At 38.9% G+C, this 14312-nt stretch overlaps 1 protein-coding gene across 3 annotated transcripts in view; it reads right to left on the minus strand.

The window, feature by feature from the left end:
• The window catches only part of LOC127419025 (disco-interacting protein 2 homolog B-A), an 87399-nt gene that overhangs the window by 72843 nt on the left and 244 nt on the right, over positions 1 to 14312 (minus strand). The gene's annotated exons all lie outside the window — the stretch shown is intronic.

The following is a 14312-nucleotide window of genomic DNA, read 5'->3' on the forward strand; positions in this document are numbered from 1 at the left end:
TAGATGTCACTAGTCTCTGTACTCTTTGTTGCTAGAGGGCATTCCTACTCCTGTTGCTCTAACATTATTGGTCAACTGCACAACTGGCCATAGCTTTAGAAAATCTGATCGCAGATGAGATATATTGCTGGTAAAACTAAGATATCAATCTTATTTGAAAAGGAATCATTTGTTTTGCCTCTAATAATAAACATTCTGCAGGGGAGAGTGTTTTTATATAAACAGCAGCTGTGCTCAATGCATCATATTATGAACAAGACGACAATCTATTAATGTATGAATTAAACTCACTCACATTGCTGACAATTTCTTGTACATCATCCAATCTACATCATCCCACTTAAATGAGCATTCTGGAGGGGAAATTTTTATAAACTGCAGCATTGCTCAATCATATCAATGAACAATCTTTCCATGTATCAATCAAACTCACTCAGAACCATCAATTTCTGATACGTTTTTCCAGGCATCGTTTTATTATATACATGAATGTGATTACAGACAAATTATACTGAACAGTGAAATCGATAACAAGAACTCCTCCGTCTTTCCTGCACTCGGCTTCATTTTCTCACAGGAGACAGATGACGTGAGCTCCACTGTCTTCTCTCATTGGTTGTCGCTGCACGATATCGCTCTGCATTTGCATAAAGTTAAACTTTTCTCAACTTTGTCACGTCTCTTGACAATTTTCTGACCAGCGGTCACTGTAGCTCGTGTTACCGGAAGTCACCAGCTCTTATTGAAAATGGTCTCCTGTCGCATTCAGAGAAAAAATCACTGCCAATGTGAACGGGGCTTTATACGGTACTTTCCCTCTGAATCTCACACTAAATCTCTGAACACTGGCAGAGTACATTTTGCTTTCAAAACTTGTTTTTTTAAAAAGAACATGTGAAAATATATGTAATAATAAATGTGACAGCCTTTATGTAGACTCAGAGTTTACTGTATATATATGCATTACCCTGATGCCGTCAGTATTCATTTCGGCATAAGCTCCAGGTGAGTGCAAATGTTTTTGTTTTGTTTACTTGACATTGATTGCGAGTTATGAAAACCTTTCCTTCAAATGTGTGACAAAAGGTTATTTTGAGAAAAGAGGAACTGTGACAGCCTACACATGTGGTCAGAGTACATCTGCACGCAAATAGTTTGTCACACAACTACTACCTATAGAACACTGACCATATTATTGAGATCCTACATGGTGCAGCACAAGTCAGTACATTTCAAGGGAAACAATGTCTTCCCCAGTCTTAGAACAATTTGATAGGATTTACAATACAACAACAACAAAAGAAATGAGGGCTGCTTTGGGAAAGGGAACAATTTTATGGCAAAAATAGACATCTATGTTTTCCCTTAATGGTCAGAAGACAAGGTAATAGTCAAATTAAGACAGAGGCTGCACATCTAAATCTACACTTTGTCCTCTCTTGCACTCTCTGCCATGTACAAACCAAGAGATTAAAAGAGAAAGAGAAAAATAGTGAGAGAGAGAGCGAGCATGACTCCGAGCGCAAATGAGCAGGGTTCAGTCCACTATGTGTCCTAGATAGAAAGCAACTGGCAATAACATGCCCCCTTTGTCAGGATGGCGGCTAGGGGGTGTAGAGTCACATGGGGTAACATCCTCGTGGTCGCGATTAGTGGTTCTCGCTCTCAATGGGGCACGTGGTAAGTTGTGCGTGGATCGCGGAGAGTAGCATGAGCCTCCACATGCTGTGAGTCTCCGCGGTGTCACGCACGATGAGCCACGTGATAAGATGCGCGGGTTGACTGTCTCAGAATCGGAGGCAACTGAGACTTGTCCTCCACCATCCGGATTGAGGTGAGTAACCGCGCCACCATGAGGACCTACTTAGTAGTGGGAATTGGGCATTCCAAATTGGGAGAAAAGGGGATAAAAATTAAAAAAAATTATTTAATAAAAAATAAAAAACACTCTTCATAACAATCAGTGCTAACAGATTACACACATTAGCTCCGCATCACAACAGTCCACAGAGGCCACTAAAAATGCTGGATTTTTAAAGAACTCTGCTTTAAAGTGACTGAAAAAAATTAAGTAAGCTGGCATGGCAAGAGAGGCTTAGCAGCATGCATAGAAGATGCAGGCTTATTTTTCCTTTGTTCTGGAGTGAAGAACAATAAACTATTTAGGAGAGATTACAGCGCTAAGGTTCTACTGACCAACGTCATCAAGAGCTTGAACTAGCCTATTTTTTATTGTTCAAGTTTAATTCCACCGTGAAGCTGGTTAAACAAAGAGGCACACATTCACCAGATTCAGGCTGCACTTGAATTTTACAAAGTCTTGAAATGCCTTTAAAAGGCTCATGGATGACAACATTGGTTTTAATGTAATGCGTACAAGCACTGTAAGACACAGAAGAATTATAATAATGAGCTCACTTCAATATAGAGATTAACAAGGTGTTATTTTAGTTTAGAAGCATTTATATATATTTTCACAATTGTTATGGTATTTGTAGCCAGCAAGCTTTATTCTTGAGCCTTACATAAGGAAATGCCCAATTTGGTGAGGAACCCAAAGGGTGGATGCTTGCACACACACAGACAGATTGTGTCTCCTCTTTTAACAGAGCTGCTTACTTGGAGAGTTGAAAGGCCCAAATGCCAGTTCAGATCCAAACCACCATAGTCCTCCAGACCAGCTCAATGGTGCTTATTGTTTCTATGATCACAACAATCCTGCAGAATTGGGTCATTATTTAGGAGATAATTTGGCCAGTCTCTTCCATCCAGTAAATAGCCCCAGCAGAGCGTGATAATGGGACACATTTCTACCCTGTGTTTAACCAAAGGTTAAATCATACACTGGTAAAGTATTAAAGGATGGACACAAGACATGGCAATGTCAATAAGTGTTGTCACAGTACCAAAATTTCAGTAGTTGACACCAATACCAATGAAATTTCACATTTTTTTATATCAATTTCGATACCAGAGCAAAAATATGCTAATATTATAATGTGCTATTGAACACCAGTTTAGTTATTTATAATTATTTAATAATTGTTTGAATAATTATAGTTTAATTATTATTATTTTCCAGAACTTTTCAGAACATTTTTTAAAGTTTCATTTAATTTTATCATCAAAAGGTGTCTAATCAATAAATTCTTAACACTTATAACAAGTGAAAATAGAACTTTTCAACATGTTACTGCATTTTTTTTGCCAAACTTTTATTCAACAGCTGTCTTGCTTGTGATATTTTGATTTATTATTATTATTATTATTATTATTATTATTACAACTACTACTAATGTGAATATTACATTTTAGTATACAGTTGTAATATATTTTTATTCAATTTCAGGCATCTAGATTTTATTTTGAATCGTGCTTTTATTATGATGTGTGTTTTTTGCCAGAAGCTTCACTTTTCCGGATAAACAGTTCGCGGCACAGCGCAGTGTGATCACTGAAGACTTTTAAGTCACATCTGAAATCTCATCTGTATACACTGTCCTTTGAGTCTGACAAATGAAATGTATGACACAGTTTGGAGTGTTTGGATTTTAGATTACTTGTGTTTGTGTATGTGGTAATTTTGAAATGTTATGTTTAAACTGTATTACTGTGATGCACTTTGGTCAATTCTGTTGTTTTAAATGCATTATAAATAAAGCTGATGCTGTGATTTTAATTATATAAATATACAGTTTACATGTACTGTGTTGTTCACAGTGGATTAATGCTCTGCTTTATCATCTCAGACAACGTGAATGATTCTCAATGTCTGTGAGTTTATAATGGATGAGCGGTCAGATTTATACATTCATTCAAAGTACGCATCTCTTCCACAGTAAGATTCCAGCCTTTAGGACTTAGATTAATTGTCCATTTCAGTGTACAAGGAGTAACAGAGAATACGTTCAAAATAAGCAAGTGAGCATTTTAAAGCTGAAGTGTCAGTCATACTGCGTGCTGGTACCGGATATAGTCGGTGCTCAGTACTACCGGTACTGCAGAAACACTGATATCATTACATCTTTTTTATTTTAGTATCGACTTGGTACCAAAGCACCGGTACTTTTGACAACACTAGTCAATAACACATTTTAACTTCAGACAGCATGCTTTTTAGTGGTATACAAAAAAGGGATATGGGTTTTGTATTCTTTATGGACAAGGTCGTAGATTTGGCTTGAATATTGGGGGGGTTGCAGTGTGAAACATCTATATATTTCCACTGATCATGGTATAAATATTGGAGGGGGTTCCCTCCCCACCATCCCCACTGGAAACTAAACTACTCCCCTGGTTTTGGTACACAATAGTGCAATGTAACTTAGGGGGCTTTCACACTGGCAGTTTAGTCTGAAAAAGAGCACTGTTCGCATGAAAAGTTGGTAATGTGAAAGCTGTTTTGCGGACAGTGGAGCAGACCGCGGTACCGAACCCGAGACTACCAGTAGTGGAGGTGGTCTGTGTTTGGATGCAATGGAACTGTGATCATCAGTTGCACAAAAACAAACACAAACATCCACATGAGTGTCAGGAGAACGTTGTGGGACACAGAAGAGGTAAGGTGCCTTTTATATACGTGCATGAGTGAGCATGCAACCATCTGTGTCCTCAAAAAATATCTTTACATAAAGCATCTGATATAGTCACCTTATCCTAGACATGTAAAACTGCTAAATTAATGCATGTGATGCACAGAGGTGCAAGTGTCTTTCACTCTGGTGTGCAAATTGAAACCACATTAAAAGAAAACAAACAAATATAGCAACCCGCGTTGTGTTCTCCATCATGTGCACGTTTGTGATGATGTAAAAGCACCAGGGTTGGACAGAATCGTCTACGAGTCTGAAACCTGACCAACGCTGCGGGGGCAATAAATATATGACTGTCATGCAAAAAAAAAAAAAAAAAAAAAAAAAAAAAAACTGTCTTTTATTTAAGGATAGTGATCATATGAAGCCATTTATTATCACATAGTTGTTTGGCTCCTTTTTAAATCATAATGGTAACAGAAATCACCCAAATGGCCCTGATCAAAAGTTTACATACCCTTGAATGTTTGGCCTTGTTACAGACACACAAGGTGACACACACAGGTTTAAATGGCAATTAAAGGTTAATTTCCCACACCTGTGGCTTTTTAAATTGCAATTAGTGTCTGTGTATAAATAGTCAATGAGTTTGTTAGCTCTCACGTGGATGCACTGAGCAAGCTAGATACTGAGCCATGGGGAGCAGAAAAGAACTGTCAAAAGACCTGCGTAACAAGGTAATGGAACTTTATAAAGATGGAAAAGGATATAAAAAGATATCCAGAGCCTTGAAAATGCCAGTTAGTACTGTTCAATCAATTATTAAGAAGTGGAAAATTCTGGGATCTCTTGATACCAAGCCAAGGTCAGGTAGACCAAGACAGATTTCAGCCACAACTGCCAGAAGAATTGTTCGGGATACAAAGAAAAACCCACAGGTAACCTCAGGAGAAATACAGGCTGCTCTGGAAAAAGACGGTGTGGTTGTTTCAAGGAGCACAATATGACGATACTTGAACAAAAATGAGCTGCATGGTTGAGTTGCCAGAAAGAAGCCAGGTTACAATATGCCCGACAACACCTTGACAAGCCTTTGGAGTGATGAGACCAAAATAGAGCTTTATGGTCACAACCATAAGCGCTACGTTTGAAGAGGGATCAACAAGGCCTATAGTGAAAAGAATACCATCCCCACTGTGAAGCATGGTGGTGGCTCACTGATGTTTTGGGGGTGTGTGAGCTCTAAAGGCACGGGGAATCTTGTGAAAATTGATGGCAAGATGAATGCAGCATGTTATCAGAAAATACTGGCAGACAATTTGCATTCTTCTGCACGAAATGCTGCGCATGGGACGCTCTTGGACTTTCCAGCACGACAATGACCCTAAGCACAAGGCCAAGTTGACCCTCCAGTGGTTACAGCAGAAAAAGGTGAAGGTTCTGGAGTGGCCATCACAGTCTCCTGACCTTAATATCATCGAGCCACTCTGGGGAGATCTCAAACGTGCGACTCATGTAAGACGACCAAAGACTTTGCATGACCTGGAGGCATTTTGCCAAGACGAATGGGCAGCTATACCAACTGCAAGAATTTGGGGCCTCATAGACAACTATTACAAAAGACTGCACGTTGTCATTGATGCTATAGGGGGCAATACACTGTATTAAGAACTAAGGGTATGCAGACTTTTGAACAGGGGTAATTTCGTTTTTTTCTTTGCTGCCATGTTTTGTTTTATGATTGTGCTGTTCTGTTATAACCTACAGTTGAATATGAATCCCATAAGAAATAAAAGAAATGTGTTTTGCCTGCTCACATGTTTTCTTTAAAAATGGTACATATATTACCAGTTCTCCAAGGGTATGCAAACTTTTGAGCACAACTGTATAGATCAGTTATTTGAGTTACTTTAGACTCTGTCAGTTCGAACCAGTCTGGCCATTCTCTGTTGACCTCTCTCATCAACAAGGCGTTTCCGTCCGCAGAACTGCCACTCATTGGATGTTTTTTTTGTTTTTGGCACCATTCTGAATAAATTCTAGAGACTGTTGTGCGTGAAAATCCCAGGAGATCAGCAGTTACAGAAATACTCAAACAAGCCTGTCTGGCACCAACAATCATCCATGCGATTATCTAATTAGCCAATCGTGTGGCAGCAGTGCAGTGCATAAAATCATTCAGAAACAGGTCAGGAGCTTCAGTTAATGTTCAAATCAACAATCAGAATGGGGACAAAATGTGATATCAGTGATTTGGAGATTTGTTAGTAAAACGTGTGTATGTTAGTGAAATCCAAACCTTTGTAAAGAGGGGCATGTGCACGTTCATTCACACTTATATTCTACAGCCATGAAAACATCATATAAGGAAGGCACCAGACACGCTAATAAATGCGGTTAACATCTATGTGGAACGATAATGGTATTGTTTTTATGAATGAAGTGCATTCACATCATACAATTTTTAATTAGCAAGCACAGTAGCGTCTCAAAGAAAGTGAGGACTTATTGTCATCGCATGTTTTTGCTATCTTCGGAGGCTGTTTTGTGAATCAAACAGTTCAAGAAGTCAATACAAATGGTCTGACATGAGTGTAAAAAATGTTCAGTTCATGCGGGGAGGATGTCCACCACTATTAACCTTCCTTGGTTCAATTCGCAGTGCAACGTCAGCATCATTTGTGAAACTTCTTGAGTAAATGATGGTAACAGTGATATACTTGCAATTGGAAGAATCTTCAGAGAAATTAATAGAATGCCTGAAGAAGATCTTTGACCGAAACGCTGTAAGATATTACAGCTTTGCAAGCTATATGACAATGCGCGGGCTTTTTTAATTTTTTCTGTTTTATTGTATACGCACCTGCCCGCAATGTATTTATGGATTTAACAGCATTAGCACTGAACATACATTATCAACTGAATGCTATTTACCGATGCCTATACTCAATTATGAAACCTAAATTATAGAGCTCATATCAAATAAAAAAAAAAAACTGTCCAAAGTCACGTTAAAGAGCATACATTTTTTAGAGAAAATTCAAGCACTTCTGCTGGAAAAACGCTAAACAGAGTTGGGGAAAAAATATTCTTTGAAAAAATTAATTCAAGCAGTAAAGAAACATTTCTAAATAAGTATAGGCTATGGTTTAATTTTTTTTTCTAATTTATGTTATTTTTAAGGTTTCACTCATTTAATTATTAGATCATTTTTCAAAACGTAGTCATGAGGCCTGGGTAGCTCAGTGGTAAAGACGCTGGCTACCACCCCTGGAGTTCGCTAGTTCGAATCCCAGGGCATGCTGAGTGACTCCAGCCAGGTCTCCTAAGCAACCAAATTGGCCCGGTTGCTAGGGAGGGTACAGTCACATGGGGTAACATCCTCGTGATCACTATAATGTGGTTCGTTCTCGGTGGGGCACGTGGTGAGTTGAGCGTGGTTGCCACGGTAGATGGCGTGAAGCCTCCACACGCGCTATGTCTCCGTGGCGACGCACTCAACAAGCCAAGTGATAAGATGTGCGGGTCGACGGTCTCAGACGCGGAGGCAACTGGCCGCAAATCACTACGCGACCACGAGGACTTAAAAGCACATTGGGAATTGGGCATTCCAAACTGGGAGAAAAAGAGGAGAAAATAAAAAATAAAAAAAAAAACGCAGTCATGACAGTTTGTTTACGCACAATTTACATGTGGTCAGGAGCAGGTGTAAATTTCGCTTGTACCAACTAACATTTTGAAAATACGAAAACTTTCATGAATCTAAGAATTTAGAACGGCTTTACGAACATTTTACACAAATTCTTTCTGCTCGTGTTTCATGAATGAGGCCCATTGTTTTTGCAATATTATGGTTTTTCGCATAAATTAAATTGATAGTAACCGCATATAACAAGGCTGTGAGAGTTAGAAGTTTCATTCAGCTGATTAAACACTGAAAAATATGTCATGCAAAAAGAAAATCTAGTGGAAAAAAAAAAAAAAATGGGTTCTGATATTTAGATGTGATCTGAAACATTTAACCTACTTAAGACAACGTATTAAACGGACTGTACGTTTATCCCTCGCAACCCTGTTTTCATTAGCAAAAAATTAAATATGGTGGCTACCCAGACTAAAGTCTTTACAGAGTTATGTGGAGTAGGATTTTGGACCAATGACATTTCATAGTGGGTGAGGCTTAACAGCGTAACGTCAGAAAAAGAAACCAAGAGACTGTCTAAACCAGAGATGCCCAAACTAGGGTGATTTGGCCCGCCTTGACGTTAGGGGTGTAATGATCCATCATCGATCTGGTTCGATGCATCGATACAATGCGTAAATATCGATATAGACATTTTTTTAAGATGCACCTTTATTTTAATACTCATGTCAGCCACGTCCATACGCATTTCCGTCAGGCGATGAAGCAACCTTATTACATTAATTTAACATTATGAGCACTCAATACGCTTTTCATGTGGGACACGGATGTGCACGGGGTCTGTGAAGCCAAATTGTGTTCTGCTATCCGTGCACGCGTCAACCGGGCTTCCCGTGAAACGCAAGCTCCAGACCAGTGACAGGATCAGTGCGAGCGCTTCAACCAGGCGCTCATTAAAATGCGAGCTCTCGTGACAAAAGCAGAGCGGCTCACATGCATGATTAATTCAGGCTTCCATCGATATCGTTGTGCATGCGACCCATTTGAATTTTACATGAGAATTTGCTATTTTTAAGTACCATGGAGAAGTTCAACCATCATGTGAAGCATCTTGACAACGCCGACATCCTGAACAGCACTAACATGGGAAAGAGAAACACTTGCTCAGCATTAGCATCAGTTATAAGACTTTACACATCTACAAATCAACACACTTACTAACATTTATCCCAGTTAACTGTAACAGAATTCTTCATTACAACTGTGGATTTATTTATTTATTTATTTTTACCGCCATGTCAGCAACCAGGCTATTCACATGGCAAACAAAGTTTCATCAATATTTACAATATTAAATAAGATAAAAACTGTAAAATCTGTTCAGATGGTACTTTTAAAAAAATATTTATTAAACAAGTCTCAGTATAAAAGCGTTGTCTGATAGTTCCAAAAGTTCTACAGTTCATTTCAACTGTGGAAGTTGCAGCCAAGAAAACCACGGCTAGCAAGGATAGTTGGAAACAAGTCATTGGTATGTAAGTACTTTGAATTAGATTAAACTGAAAAATAAGCTGTCAACAAACGATTGATGATCACTTGTGTGTGACATTTTTTATGTTATTATCTGTATAATTTTTTCTAACATCTGAAGTACCTTATTTTGTTGTGGATGTCCCAATGTGGATACTAAATGTGAACTTTTCAGAGAGATCAAAATATTCAAATTATATTTTGGTTGCATTTGAGGCCAAAAAAATTTTGCTCTCAAATTGATTGTGTAAAATAGGCACATAATATCGGAATATCGATTGCAGGGCCCTGAATCGAATCAAATCAAAATCGTATCGCGGCAGACTTTGAAGTATCAGCAAATATCGAATCGCAGGCCAAGAGAATCGATATAAGATTGTATCGTGATGGAACGTCCGATTTACACCCCTACTTGACATATATGATAAGAGTGGAAAAAAACTGAAAAAACAAAAAATGCTAGCTTTTCATTGCATTAATTTAGCAGATTACAGAGTAATGTTTTTTTTTTTTAAATCATAAAGGAGGGGAACAAGGGCAACTTGAATATTTTAATATAATACAGTCTGCAGAGCCTGAAATTCAGCTAATAATTCCCGCAATTTCCATGTTCATAATGCGGGAAATTCCCGCACACTTTTATTCACTTTACAGTGCAGCTGCGAATTAGTAAACCAATAGATGCAGATGAACAAATCAAATCAATAAACTTGTTTTTGTATCAAACTGTAATTCAAGAAGCTGCGCAAGTAAATCCGCTCTGTCTCTCACTTTCTCATGCAGCTGTCAGCAGTGTCAGAAGTGTAAGCACGCACAGTAAGAAAGTTCTTTGTCACATAGTTACTAAACCTTCCTAAACCTGTTAATTCGACATGCAAATGGTGTTATACCATGTCTCCGTAAGCGAGCGACGCGATAAAACTATATATCGTTCCTGTTTATAAGCAACAAAGCTGATAACATTGCAAGCGTGTGCATCTTTCATATCTTGGCACTCCCTCATTATTCATAATGCAGCACATTTGCAAGAAAGGCAGAAACAGCTAAAATGCTTTGCGTAATGTACCAGCTCCATGGTGAAGAGAGACGCGTAAACACCTGTTACATCTCTCATCTCCATCTCTAATTCCATCCAGGGTTGGAAATTAAACAGAGGCCCAGGGCAAAAAAACAGTCCCCTGCAATCTGACATAGTTCCAAATTATTATATCCATCGTGTTCTTCATTTGAATTTTCACTGAACATTATTTGTTTTGTGAAGTTCGTTGTGCAGATGTTGCCGAGTCAGTCGCGGATGCTCGTGATATAAATGCGCACAGATGGGCACTCCGCTTCTCACGCTCTCCATCAGTTCGGTGTCATGCTCCCGTGCTAAAATTATCAAATGCTACAATGTAGTTAATAATAATAATATTAACAAAAATAATATCTGGATGTGTTAAATGGCCTTGATGTTAAATAAAACATTATTAATGATACAATAATAATTTTACAGAACATTAACCACTTTTGGCGTATGAATCATATCTCTGAGTAATGTTCATTGTTTCATTAAATTGGCTTGCAGCAGTTGCTCATTTTTTTTTTTTTTATAAGCTCCTCATCCACCCCGAATTTGTTATAATGCAATGTTCTCTTTTGGCCCATGGCCCTCAATCAAGTTTGAGTTTTGTCCCTTCGTAGGAAAAAGTCTGGGCAACTCTGGTCTAAATGTCCTGTCGCTCGACGCTTGTTGCGGTCAAGGCAAGGCATACGAGTTTGAGATGGCATAAGGGTGAGTAAATGATGAGACAGTTATTATTTTTGTGTGAACTATTCCATGAATAAGCCGACAATGTGTGTGGTCATGTAAACGGCTGAAAAGTTTTTCCTTTAAAGGTCCTAAACATGTTTAAAAAAAAAAAAAAAACAATCGTCACAGGTTGCCTTTACCGGCGTTCTTACCCAATGTGCATAAGACATACAGTTTACGTTCTGACATAAAAAGCAGAGAAGAATACGATGATTTCATTTCTCATGCACGCGCATTCTTCTTGCGTTGTCTGAAAACATGAGTGTGACATGCTGATGGGGAGGTGACAGTCCGTGGAGCAGCTGCTCCTATGGGAGGAGGGGGTGAGGGAGCCTGCAACCACCCTCCAATTGACCAAACACACCAGATCACTCACCTGCCCCAATGGCACTAAAACCCCTCCACTAAACACACAGTTGCAAGAGCTTTCATGTTGTTTTCACACACTCCCAAAAGTCACAGACCTCTAGAGCACACGCAAAGCAGTAGTTCTTTTGCCCTCGATAAACTCATCACTGTGTGGCTGTATCACAAACACGGGGCTCATCAGTTTTCACCAATAATTTATGGTATATCAGCAAACAGTCATAAAATGTTCTTACTTGGGTTACAGTTTCTATAACTGGTTTCTTTGATAAGCAGCCTGTGTTAACACACAGCTGTTTGAGAGTGCGGCCCACACACTACATGATTTCAGTTGTGTAACACTATTACTAAGCTGAAAAGTGACACATGCCCCCCCCCCCACGTAGTACTCAATGACAGAGTAAATTAATAAAAAGCCCCTGCGTTCCAAAGAAGATACTTGAGGATGACAGTGCTGTGATGTGATGTCATTAACAAGACTTATTAAAATTCAGTCACACTTTTTGTTTGTCACAACAAATTCAGAACTGAGGATGTGCTATAATCAGTTTTGGGTAAGTTACTCAAAAAAAGGAATTAATTACTAACAACTAATTACATCATCTACAGTGTAATTAGATTACTGTACTTATTACTCTGTCTGAAAAGTAATTACATTACTTATTACTTTCTAAAACCCTTATCAACCTCGACCAGATGAAAAATACAAGGACAAACATGAAATGGTTCTATTTATTTATTTATTTTTTATATGATCCCCTTTTCTCCCAATTTGGAATGCCCAATGCCCACTTCCCACTAATTTGTAAGTCCTCATGGTGGCGCTGTTACTCACCTCAATCCAGGTGGCAGAGGACAAGTCTCAGTTGCCTCCGCTTCCGAGACAGTCAATCCACGCATCTTATCACGTGGCTCGTTGTGCATGACACCAGAGACTCACAGCACGGGAGGCACATGCTATTCTCTGCGACCCTCGCACAACTTATCACGCGCCCCATCGAGAGCGAGAACCCCTAACCGGGACCACAAGGAGGTTACCCCATGTGACTCTACCCTCCCTAGCAACCGGGCCAATTTGGTTGCGTAGGAGACCTGGCTGGAGTCACTCAGCACACCCTGGATTCAAACTCGCGACTCCAGGGGTGGTAGTCAGCGTCAATACTCGCTGAGCTACCCAGGCCCCCGAAACTGTTCTTTTAATTCTTTCAAACAAATCATAAAAAAACAAATACATTATTCATGAACTGGCCAAAGAATTTAAACATACATTTTAACATTAGACCTTAAATTTTGATTTTAAGTTCAATATTGTTTTATATAGAATTGTTCTATAGCCTATACAGTATTTAACGAACAATTAAATCAGAAAAAACTGTAATTAAATTACTGAAAAATTAAGAGTAATCACTTTACTTTTTCAATGAAAAAGTCATTTAATTACAATAATTAATTACTTAGTAATGCATTACACACAACACTGGCTATAATGATGATCAAAGTGTCAGGAGGTCAGTTATTAAAGACAAGGTGTGTTTGACAAATGTCTGTGCGCTCCTGAAGTATGGTATATAAATAGACCAATGCTATCAATGAGTGTCACAATAAAGACCGGTCCAGACACTGACAGCAAACTGTAATGCACTTTAACAAAATTCTCCTATATGCAAACAAGGGGCTTAAAAAATAACAAAGATCCGAGCAGACCCTTACACAAAACTGTGCATTTGATTGCCAAAGATCTGCCTTACTGACAGTCTGTAATATAGTATCGTGTCTATTAGAACTGTCAAGTGATCTCTTTCCTTTGAGGTCTTGATTACTGAATGGGAATCATGAAACAAACAAAGGTCCCAGTCTCTTGAGGTTATATCTAATGCTTTGTGTTTATTTGAGCATAGAGCAACATTCCTCTTCCCGATTCCATTACACACATTCTGGGGTCTCTGTTCTGTCATTTACAAGAGTTTGAAAGAATCTCTGTGGAGAAAATAATTTCCACGGACACGCTCTGGCTGTGAGCTGCCAACCTAGAAAGCATGTCTGGGCATCATTGGCGCGTTCGGAACGTTCGATTCGAACGAGTCTTTGATGCGCAAACCAGTCACTAGTTTCTGAGACACCGCCTTTAAAAAAAAATCTCTGAGGAAGAGATTGAATGAGGCTTAAAACACCAACGTACGACAGTAGACAGCCGTCTATTAAGGCACATGTGTGTCTGTTATAGCGCCTGGCATGCTGCCTTCGTAGGCAGCTCACTAGTTTGTGAGACAAAGCCCCTTTTGAATGAAATTCTCTGAGAAAGATACAAAAACAGCTTTGAAACACAAACGTAAGACAGTAGACAGCCATCTACTACAGGTTATGTGTGTCTGTTATAGCGTCATACGGCCATGGGACCTAAACAAAAGGCTCTTGGTGAACATTATTTAGGCTGGGCGATAACTCCATC

The sequence above is a fragment of the Myxocyprinus asiaticus genome, chromosome 28, assembly GCF_019703515.2.
Source record: "Myxocyprinus asiaticus isolate MX2 ecotype Aquarium Trade chromosome 28, UBuf_Myxa_2, whole genome shotgun sequence".
NCBI classification, from domain to species: domain Eukaryota; kingdom Metazoa; phylum Chordata; class Actinopteri; order Cypriniformes; family Catostomidae; genus Myxocyprinus; species Myxocyprinus asiaticus.